Consider the following 10,741-nt stretch of genomic DNA (forward strand, 5'->3'; position numbering starts at 1 on the left):
CTGAGCCAGGCGTTTAGCGCTGTTGTAGGTAAAAGGGTCGGAAGCTAGGACATGCCCTTGAATCTGGGGTGACAACCCCCAAATGTACTTTTCAACCTTCTTTGATTCTGGGTTGACCATGGTAGGGCACAGTGCAGCGAGGTCGTTGAACCTAGCTGTGTAGGTGACTAGGTCAGACCCAGTCATTTTCAGATTCCAGAGCTCCTGCTCCAGCTTTTGCACTTCGCCCCTTGGGTAGTATTCTTCCAGTAGTAGAACCTTTAGATCGTCCCAACTCATGGCGTTGGCGACAGTGAGCGTCACTAAATTCACATGGCTTTTCCACCAAGTGAGGGCTCGATCCACGAAAGTGCAAGCAGCGAACTTGACTTTGCTTGCTTCTAGGCATGAGCAGATCTCGAAGACCGTTTCGGTCTTCTCGAACCATTGCATTAGTGCAATGACTCCCCCAGTTCCATTAAAAGTTTTTGGCTTAGCGTTAGAGAACTCCTTGTAAGTACATTCTCTTCCTTGACCATGACCAGTGCCATGATTTGGATGATTTGTGCTGCTTCCCGCCCCTCCATTTCCGTGAGAGTTTATTTGCGAGAGGGCTGCAGTTACTGCTGCTGTGATAGCAGCCTGAACCATGGTTGGATCATAAGCTGGTGGTGGAGGTGGTGGTGGTACCGTGCCCGGCCTGGGCCTTAGGTTTGGACGAGGAGGCATCGTGCTGCTAAAAGAAAAAAAATATATATATGGAAAAATTTATAAGTTTTGGCAGTTCAGAGTTGAATGATATTGAGTTAACTTCTAATAGTTCTAAGAAGTTGGGTTTGACTGACACAATGTCTTGAGCTTGAAAGTAAAGTTTGAATAGATGTACCAATGAATCGAACGAATTGCACATGATTAACAACAACAAGAAAAGGGGTATACCCTTATATATATTAAACATATAGTTGTGTTACAGCGGGGTCTAGACAAAATTTCTTGGCCTTTCTAAAGGCCTCCGATTACAGAACAATTTAAAGAAGATAATACTTTTATCCGAAGTCCGAATTTATAACAAAATTTGAGAGTTGGGCAAGTACTACTTGCGGTGCGCTTTGCGTTTGGAGCTTGACTCCGTGTCGGACTGCTTCGACTCCATGAGGCGTCTATCAAACGCAGCTTGTTGTTCTCTTAATTCTGCGAAGGCCGCAATTGCTTGTGCTTGAAACGCTTCGGCGCAAATGTGGATGTCGTTCTGCAACAACTCTAGGCGGTTGATATCGGCCGTGTGGATTTGTACTTCCACATTGACCTCTCGGATTCGGTTGGCTTGCACTCCGGATTGATAGCACTGGTTGGCGAGTTTGCCAACCATGACCGGAAGTGCTCGATCGGCTGATACCCCGCCTCTCACATCATAGAAGTCTCGGCACATGCCGTAAGGAGGGCGTAAGCTTTGTTGTTGGATCCAATGATGGAGGTGACTTCCCCACACTGGAGTGGGTCCTTGGAAATTCCTCACGTGGACGGGAGATTATGGGATTGGTGGATTTATAATTTCTGGCTCCGAATCCGTGCCAGAGTCATCCCCTCCCTCCAACTCTATAGGCTCTTCGTCTTCTTCAGGATCTTCTTCAATCCACCCTCCATTACCTTGGTTGGGGTAGTAGGGGTCATTGGGGTGATGGAATCCCGCCATTTAGACTGTACGAGAATAGAGTTAAAAGTTTACTATAAGCTAGAGCACATGAAACTTACCCTTAAGTTTAATGGTTGATGGCACTCGAATACTCCCTCAATATTCTTTAGCGATATGCTTTTGGTAAGTTTTAAATTTGTTGTCCATTACAGACACTCCTTGGCATACGTTAGTCGACTCTTGGACAAATATAGTTGATCAGGCTATATTCTTCCCAGTTCCGATTACATGTCCCAAGGCGTACCTGTGCTGCACAACTTATTTATAATACTTCTAAAGTTATTTACTATGAAACTGTTATTAGTATAAAAATGAGTGTATGCTTACCTTAAAACTAATTAGGTTTAATTTCAAAAGTATGAATTTTTCTCAGAGTGTTTTTGCCCAGTTGAGTTTATAGTTGTATATCAAAAAGGAATGGTTTTGATATACTTAATTCCCTATAAACAAAGCTCTGATACCAATCTGTCACACCCCCAAACCAGAATGGCGGAAACGTTCGGGGGCGGAGGACGTCATATTCAGTATCATAACAGTTCATAGAAAGGAAAGTACACACCACCATATATATTAAAGTTTCCAAGATGTTTACATAATTGTATTCATTACATGTTCAAAAGATAAATACATAAACATCATCCAAAAGAAGTAATTAACGCCAGCGCGTTAATCCCAAAAGTTGATTCCCAAACCTGCTTAGCAATTCCCTGAGAATACAAGTTATTTCAAAGAAAAAGTGTCAACAATTAAGTTGGTGAGTTCATAAGTAGTTTAGAAAAATTGGATGCCATTCCAAAATGGGTGTATATTTTCCAGAAAACGCAGCATTTCAAATGTAAAAAGTTGTGATTTGTTGTGTTGAAAGTGAATGTATTAGATCCAGAAAATCCCATATTTTCCCTAATGGTTGAGATACGAGTTGTTGTGTTTTTCAAGAAAAACCCTTATTTTCTTATAAAAGTATGAAATGCATATAAATGTTCGTGTTATAAGTTGTAAATAATTGCACCAGGAAAATCCCTTATTTTCCTATTAGTTGTTTGGTTTGTATGCAGAAGAAACCCTTATTTTCCTAACATAAATGGCAGTCTCTAAGACCGAAAATCGCAAGAAACCGACGTTCTCAAAAGTTGTGTCATAGTTTTATATAGTAAAAGTATACGAAGATCGCATTTATTAGATGAAGAATAGTTTTAATAGCTACTCGTTCATAAAAGCATAATACCAAAATAATTGTATATCCGATGAGTTTTATAACCATACTAAACATAATATGCCTGTAACGACGTTCTTCAGGCGTCGCAGCGTTATGACAACTGTCACCCCAAAAGACGGACTATAGCTAACAGTCAGGGCGCGGGATCATGACTTCCCGTATAGATCTATACACATTTGACACGTTCTCCGAACGGGAGACTCTGGTTATAGACAGGACTTGCAGCATTACTTTCTAATAAAGAAAAGTAACGTTTGAAGATATACACGTCTCATGGATTCTCAACTAAGCCCATATTAAAGTGATAGTTTTGTATGCAAAGTTTATCCTTTTTCACAATGTTTGACAAAGCAAAATCATAAGTTTTTAGAATATATAAAACGACTTAACAATGAAAGTTACTTTGAAATCATTATATACTTTGTATAATGTCTAATGCACGCAAAGTATGACAAGAGTTTTCCATAATAGTAATGAGTTCCAAGTGATTTATTCGATAAAACAAGTGAAGTGAAACTTTATAAAATACACGATAATAACCGTATGTTTACTTGTATTCCCCCCCTAAAAGAGTATAAAAGCATTTAAAATGTATTTAAAGTGTGTTTGAAAGGGGTATGAACTCACTTGAAAGTTTGAAGATAGCAAGATGGAAAACCGGGCAGAGTTTCGTCTCGGGAAATAGATTTTCCTCGGAAATCTTGGGATTCCTCGGGAGAAAAATCGACATTCGGGACTTGCACAAAATGACCAGGGCTTCGGGGTAGTGCGAGCACGGAAAACGAGGTAAAACGCAAGAAAAATGAGAGAGAATTGGCCATTTTCCCGGGAACCCTCGCATGCTATTTATAGGGGGGCCTGAGAGGCCTCGTACGCGGGGCGTACGCTCGTACGCAGCGCGTACGCGTACGTCATGCGTGACCGAAGCCTCGACTGCCTCGGCCTCGGATGGGACGGCTCAGGCAGTCGGGTCGGATGGGACAGCGGGTCGGACGGGCGGGTCGAATGCCTCGCATAGGGCGACGTGGACGGTTTGAGGCCAAGTTCCTCGGGTACGCGGGGCGTACAGGAGTATGCAGCGCGTACCTCGGATAAGGACGCTGACTCCCCTTCGGATAATACCGAAGTTTTAATAAAAAATATATATAAATTATTTATCAAACTTCGAAAATTCATATCTCCTTCATACGAACTCCGTTTTTGACGTTCTTTATATCCCCGCGAAGGTGAGACTACGATCTACAACTTTCATTTAGATTCCGTTGGAAAATTCCGGAATTATTTTTATTATTTATTTATTAAAATGACATGATTAAGGAATTTCTTTAAAAATTCATAACTTATTCATACGATGTCCGATTTGAGCGTTCTTTTTATGCATGTTTGTAGTTTAACGATATCTACGACTTTCATTTAGACACCTAAGGTCGGAAAGTGTTTTATTAAAACTTTGCGTTTTTACGCAACTTCGTATTGCCGGTTTTTGTCGTAAAACTTAGAATGATCATAACTTCTTCGTTATAACTCGGATTTTTGTGTTATTTATATGTTTAGAAACCTTAAGACGATAACTACCGCATAGTGTACTCCAAATAGAGTTTTTGAATACTTCATTTTTCGATGATATTCTAATTCCTTTCTCAAAGAGGTGACAGAACTCGATTTTTACTGACTCGAAATAGCGGGTTGTTACAGATGTATTTTGAGATTACTGTGGATATCAATGTACAATGTGACATCTCCAATTTCACGGCCACGAAAGACCGATTTTTTTATGCTTGTTTTTAAAATCAGAGTAATCTTTTAAAGAAAACAGTTGTGGAATTTGTTCCCAAAACAAGATATAATAATAACTTATCAAAACATTTCTCAAAGAGAATGTATTTTTATTTAATAATAAAACCTCGGGATGTCATGTTCCGATACATACATATAAGCATAAACAGAACTTACATTCAATTACACTAATGATGTATATCTCTTTTAAATCTCTCTGTGAAATATGTCTTCATATCGATGCATGTGATGCAAAGAAAACTGAGTGGGCCAAGCTTGGAAGCCTGGTGAGCATATAGGGTTTCCATCCCACAATGTTATATCATATATTTATAAATATAGAACATTCAAACTTGTACAATTTCACCATATAAAGTCAACTCTTATCCCACCCCATCGATCCTCACAACGACACGATCTAAACTCTCGTATCTAACATTTTCCTCTTTACCTGGTCCCTACTCACGGATCTAAAACTATCATCTTCACCCGATCCATACTCGCAGGTCTAAAACTAACCTTTTCCCCTTATCCATACTCACAGATCTAAAACTAACCTCCTGATCTGATCCATACTCTCGGATCAATAATTGTACCTAATCCATACTCCCAGAATAGGGACAATTAACTATACCTTAATCTTGATATGATCCATACTCCCGGATCAATAACCGTGCCCAATCCATACTCGCGGACTAGGGATAATTAACTTAGTCTTAATCCATACTCCCGGACTAATAACAAGTTTTATCTTTTTACTTGATCCATACTCTTGGATCTAAAACTAACCTCTTAGTCTAATTCATACTCACGGATTCAAAACTAGCCTCTTGATCTAATCCAACTCATCCTTTTATCACACACCAACTATCTCATCTACCCATGTTCTACCCAACATATTTGTAGATATGAAATACATATACAGTTTAACTCATTTAAAAACTATATAAAACATCCATTCCACACTCATCTCAAATAAACAACAATATATATACACATAACATGTATTTCAAAGAAAATACTTCATATTTATGTGTTAGAAGAAACTAACCACACACTCACTTAATTAAAAGATGATCGGACAGCACTACGGCTCTTGAAATAATCTTCTGCGACGAAACCGGGATGTTTCCTTCATAACCGGGCTTCACGTGGGCAGATCTTCGGCTCGGGAATCGCACTTCTCGGGATCTTTGGGGCTTAGGGTCTCGGGAATGATATCGGGGCTTCGAGATATTTCTTGCACGAAAAACAATGCAAAAACGCGAAAGAAAGGGAAGAAATGAGCAAAGAACTCGGCTGCACTCGTCTTCCTTTTATAGGGGGCTGGAAACCCAAATTAAGCTGGGAGTAAATTACATTACACTGGGTGTAATGTGGATAGGGTCGCTGACTACCCCCCCCCCCCCTTCAGATAATATCGAAATTTATAATTAAATTAAATATCAAAATCATTTAATAAACTTCAAAAATTCATATCTTCCTCATACGAACTCCGTTTTTAACGTTCTTTATATCCCCGCGTAGGTGAGACTACGCTCTACAACTTTCATTTAGACTCCACTAGCTAATTTTGATTTTATTTTTATTATATTGTTTTAGTAGGCCGGGACAGGAAAACTCCGTTATAAATTCATAACTTCTTCATCTGACGTCCGTTTTCGCCTATCTTTTTATCGTTTTACTACAATTGACGAGATCTTCGATTCTCGTTTAGATTGTTTTGGCTAAAAACCGCTCGATCTCAAATCGAGTATTCAGGTTGCATACTGCTAAGCTGAAACTTAGAAAAATCATAACTTCCTCATACGAAGTCATATTTGGACATTCTTTTTATGCACGCTCACGGTTTAATGAACTCTTAGACTTTTGTTTAAATCGCTAAGGCTAAATATCGCTCTAACGTAAATTTACTATTTACGTCGCGATATGTCGTGACGGTTCTGTCGCGAAACTTCGACAGATCATAACTTTTTCGTTATAACTCGGATTTCGGCGTTCTTTATATGCACGGAAACCTTGTAACATATACTATAACTTAGTTAAGATTATTAATTCTAAATAATATTTCATCAAAGATTTATTTTTGATGCCTATCGTCTCTAAATTATCTAGCCCGGATCTACGGGCGTTACATACAAGCAAGTGATTATGAATAATACATATAAACCAACAACTTGTCACATTTTAGATCAAAATGAACAAGTTTTTTTGGAATGCAAATATTCCATATCAAAAGCCGCATTCATGGTTATTATGATCTTTTTAATGACGATCAAGTAACATTAAATGAGATAAAAAAAACACAAAGGGTACGAAAAGATTTCATGAGGAATAAAACTGAGTTTTTTAGATTCCAAATATACAATAACGAGGGCAATAGAAATTGAAATTCAAAATCACAAATTGAACAAAAGTAATTCTGACATAATGCATACTTTGTTAGGCATTTCAACAAACACTTGTTAGGCATTATCATCAAACAAGCCAAAATCCATTGAAAGGCTTTGTGTAATCGGAAGCAAAAAAATTCTTTAGAGAACGTCAAAGTTTAAGTTTTTCAATACCAAATAAAAACAAAGAAGACGAACCTGATAGTTTTTCAATAAAATCTCATCAACAACCTCATAAGCATCTTGACGTGCTGCTTCATGAACTGGTCTTGCATAATATCGAAGATCATGAGGTTTATCAGGGGTCTTTAAATTGTCGATTCATCACATACAATTTTGAAAACTTGTGTGAATGTTTCTAGGTAGTATTCGGTAAACAGGTAGTCCATCCTTAAAAACACTTCTTGAAAGCATATGTCAGCATCTTTTTCCATGGTGGGTCTGTTTCTTGGATTGTGTTTCAAAAAATGGAAATGGAAGGGAAACGAGAGATGAGATAGGGCTGAGGAGACAAAACAGATTATAGAGTGCATACCTGGAAGCTAACTATCTCCAAATTGAAGCTTGGAAGCAGATGAGTACTCGTATGCCATCCTCTTTTAAAAAAAAGCTTCGATGGAGGATGAAGGAATAGGGTATACAGATGAATGAAAAACAAAAGTCCTAATTTTTAGCTTAAATTTGCAGGGAGTTCAACGGCCTCTTGTCCATTATGAAATAATGGAGCACCTTCTTCTCAACGAGGGTGAGCAGAAACATAAACGGGTGGTGAAGCATAGTTGGTGAAGACGGTAGTTGATGAGGAAGATAGCTGCGCAGTGCAGGGCACCGATTGAAATCGATTTAGGGCTAATGTTTTATATTTATCTTTGCTTCTTGCGTGATATTAGGAATTGTTGTTGATCTACCATATATAACTATGCAAAGATTATTATAATATCCTTAAATGTTTTACTTAATGATTTATTTTTTCCTAATTTCCTATTGGTGCATTTATGCACATAATAGTTGCTCGAAACATTTAAACCTATCTCTCTCTCTCTCTCTCTCTCTCTCTATATATATATATATATATATATATATATATATATATATGTATATATATAGGTGCATGCTAAAACATAAATATTTTACGAAAATGCGAAAATAGATTTTACCTTGTAAAAATCAAACACATCTACTTTAGAAATTAAATTTATTAGCAATAAAGTAAAGATAATAAGTTTACATTGGAAGTTGTTATGGTAATATATATTTAAATGTGGTTTTAACAACCGTTTCTCTCTCTCTCTCTATCTCTCTCTCTCCACATCATTAACCACTTTTAAATTTAAGTTTTCATAATAAAAATATCAAAAAAACATATTTTGCTAATATGAAAAAACTTCTCATGTATCATCAATTATCATCATGGAGTTCAAAGTTTGGATGAATTTTTGTCCAAAATATAAGGTTGAGGTAATGCAATCTCATAAGTTTTTCTTGTTTTCGCGTTTTCGCAAATTATTTGCATTTTTGTACGAGTCTTCCCTATATATATATATATATATATATATATATATATATATATATATATATATATATATATATATATATATGTGTGTGTGTGTGTGTGTGTGATATTAAATATGAAATATGGTCATATTAATGGTAGATTTTTTGAATTATCAATAAAAATACTTAAAATGTTAATTTTGATTATGAAATATGGGCTTTCATGAAAAGGATTTTCATGGAGGGGCCATTTTTGTTTAATGGCCCTAATTTAATGAAATTAGAGCTTTTTGTAGTTCGTGTCTCGTCGTTTAAACCGATCGGGAAAAGGGAAAGCAAATGGAAACGAACGAAACAGCGGGGAAGGAGGGACCAATCTACGACGATAGCAGACCCATCTCCTGCGAGGTGGAGCATCCCCGGTGGTCAACGAGGTGGAAGAACGAAGGGCGAAGCAGCGACGATGCGCTCTTCTCGGTCGGCTGCTAGGTGCGAAGGAGAAGAATCGATCGGCGACGAGGGAGATCGTCTCCGGAGTTTGACAAGACCGAAGAGGCGGAGGGAAGAGCAACGGAGCAGCGCTCTTCTTGTCCGGCTACGAGGTGTGATGTCCGGCGTCGCAAGCAACGGTAGCAGCGAAGACAGGACCTTCGGTGGGGTATGCTCGACGGAAGATGAATAGGAGGGTGCGAGCGGTGGGACGCTGAGTGACGGCAGCTCCGAGAAGGGGTTCGGAGGCAGTTGCTTTCTTCAATTTTGATGCTTGCAGGTGAGTGGACGGGGGCTGCTCCGGCAGCTTACCTATTCTTTCTTTTTTTTTTTTTTTTTTTTTTGATAGAAATTGATGGGCAGGAATCGATTGAACGCAATGATGTTTGGGTTTTGATTTTTGATAAGGGGAGAGGCATGGATTCAATGGTTTTTCTGGTGTGAATTTGATGGGAAGGAAGAAGAAGAAACAAATGGTGTTGATGCCCAAATGGAGGTGTTCTTTGGCTGGAATTGATGCAGAATGACAAGAAATATTGAGGCGTATGGGTGATGATTTTTTTTTTTTTAATCCTTGTACATTGTTTGAGTTGAGTGTAGTTTTGGTGATTGTGTGTACCTTGAATGAGATTTAGAAGCTATAAGAAAATGATTTTGATGAGATTTTGTTGGGTTGGATTACTCATGATACAAAGAGATTGTATGTGTACATATCATTCATACTTTATGTGTGGTGTATTATTTCATTGGTATGTATTTGTGTGTATTTGTTTGATTTGGTATGTATTATTGGTGTTTTTTATTTGTAATCATTTCTTAGTAATTATAATCTATTTCCATTTGTCATGAATTTGTTATATAAATTGTATAATATATATATATATATATATATATATATATATATATATATATATATATATATATATATATATATATATAATTTGAACTCATATTCCTATGTTAGGAATGTAACATTTATTAATTTGTTAAACCTTGATTTGTTAAATTAAAAATTGACACATCCTCCGTAATAATAATAATCCTCCCTAATAAATGAAAATAATTTTGCCACTTGTCAATCTCTTATAAGTTTTGACACTTGTTATTTTGTAGTATTTTTAAAATAAATATTATCCACTTGTTAATTTTTGATTTATTTCGATTTTAAAATTAATATCATATACTTATTTCGTTTCTTTCTTATTTTAAAGTTTTACATTAAATTTTTTTTACTGATTACACTTTAATGTTTAATCTTTTTTTTTTTTAAATTAACCCGTGTAATACACGGATCTCACACCTATTATATAACGTATGTTTATAAGATATATAAAGAATTGAAGATGTATACATAATAAGTATCCAAATTTGTCATATATACTATTAACTGGTATTCTAAAATGTTACATGACATATATATAAGTTTATATATATTTAGGATAACATCCCAAAATTCAAGAAACAAAATTTCATTTTTAATTAAGACATTATAAAATCAATAGTATAAAAACATCCATAATGTCATCCCATATCAAACCAATATGTCGATAATCAAAACATTTTGATAAAAACAACATCAGAGTATGATCCCAAAGATCTCATGCGCGGAAAACATTGTGTGATGCGCTGCGATCATGTCGGCTCCTTTCCTCTCGAAGAAGAGGTACCTGAAACCAAAACTGAAAACTGTAAGCATAAAGC

At 36.7% G+C, this 10,741-nt stretch overlaps 1 long non-coding RNA gene across 1 annotated transcript; it reads left to right on the plus strand.

Annotated features, from left to right (window-relative positions):
• The first annotated feature begins 8,881 nt into the window (after window positions 1-8,881).
• Window positions 8,882-9,881, plus strand: LOC145006319 (uncharacterized). The gene is made up of 2 exons (XR_013662861.1): window positions 8,882-9,320; window positions 9,404-9,881. It is a non-coding gene; the product is annotated as an uncharacterized LOC145006319 (long non-coding RNA).
• The last annotated feature ends 860 nt before the right edge of the window (window positions 9,882-10,741 follow it).

This window comes from Lactuca saligna, chromosome 7 (genome assembly GCF_052625555.1).
Source record: "Lactuca saligna cultivar CGN05327 chromosome 7, ASM5262555v1, whole genome shotgun sequence".
In the NCBI taxonomy this organism is placed as follows: Eukaryota; Viridiplantae; Streptophyta; class Magnoliopsida; order Asterales; family Asteraceae; genus Lactuca; species Lactuca saligna.